The sequence below is a fragment of the Arachis hypogaea genome, chromosome 13, assembly GCF_003086295.3.
Source record: "Arachis hypogaea cultivar Tifrunner chromosome 13, arahy.Tifrunner.gnm2.J5K5, whole genome shotgun sequence".
Lineage (NCBI taxonomy): Eukaryota > Viridiplantae > Streptophyta > Magnoliopsida > Fabales > Fabaceae > Arachis > Arachis hypogaea.
This window is the reverse complement of record NC_092048.1, coordinates 38391945-38392795: the sequence shown is the minus strand read 5'-3', so window position 1 is coordinate 38392795 and position 851 is coordinate 38391945. Positions and strand designations below refer to the sequence as shown.

The 851-nt window shown below is 40.5% G+C and overlaps 1 non-coding gene across 1 annotated transcript; it reads left to right on the top strand.

Annotated features, from left to right (window-relative positions):
- Nucleotides 1–312: 312 nt before the first annotated feature.
- LOC112739553 (small nucleolar RNA R71) lies at nt 313–420 on the top strand. The gene has a single exon (XR_003170486.1). It is a non-coding gene; the product is annotated as a small nucleolar RNA R71 (small nucleolar RNA).
- Nucleotides 421–851: the final 431 nt, after the last annotated feature.

Here is an 851-nt window from a genome sequence, read left to right as displayed (position 1 = left end):
GCCTGGTGCAGCTTGCATTCCAGACAGACTCTGAGAAATCATATTGACTTGTTGAGTCAATATTTTATTCTGAGCCAATATGGCATTCAGAGTATCAATTTCAAGAACTACTTTCTTCTGAGTTGTCCCATTATTCATAGGATTCCTTTCAGAAGTGTACATGAATTGGTTATTTGCAACCATCTCAATGAGTTCCTGAGCCTCTGTAGGTGTCTTCTTCAGATGAAGAGATCCTCCAGCAGAGCTATCCAATGACATCTTGGATAGTTCAGACAGACCATCATAGAATATACCTATGATGCTCCATTCTAAAAGCATGTCAGAAAGGCACCTTCTGATCAATTGCTTGTATCTTTCCCAAGCTTCATAGAAGGATTCACCTTTCTTCTGTCTGAAGGTTTGGACTTCCACTCTAAGCTTGCTCAATTTTTGAGGTGGAAAGAACTTTGCCAAGAAGGCATTGACTAGCTTTTCCCAAGAGTTCAGGCTTTCTTTAGGTTGTGAATCCAACCATGTCCTAGCTCTGTCTCTTACAGCAAAAGAAAAAAGCATAAGTCTATAGACTTCAGGGTCAACCCCATTGGTCTTGACAGTGTCACAGATTTGCAAGAATTCAGCTAAGAACTGATGAGGATCTTCCAATGGAAGTCCATGAAACTTGTAATTCTGTTGTATTAGAGAAACTAATTGAGGTTTAAGCTCAAAGTTGTTTGCTCCAATGGTAGGGATTGAGATGCTTCTCCCATAGAAGTCGGGAGTAGGTGCAGTAAAGTCACCAAGCACCTTCCTTGCATTGTTGGCATTATTGTTTTTTGCTGCCATGGTTTCTTCTTCCTTGAAGAGCTCTGTTA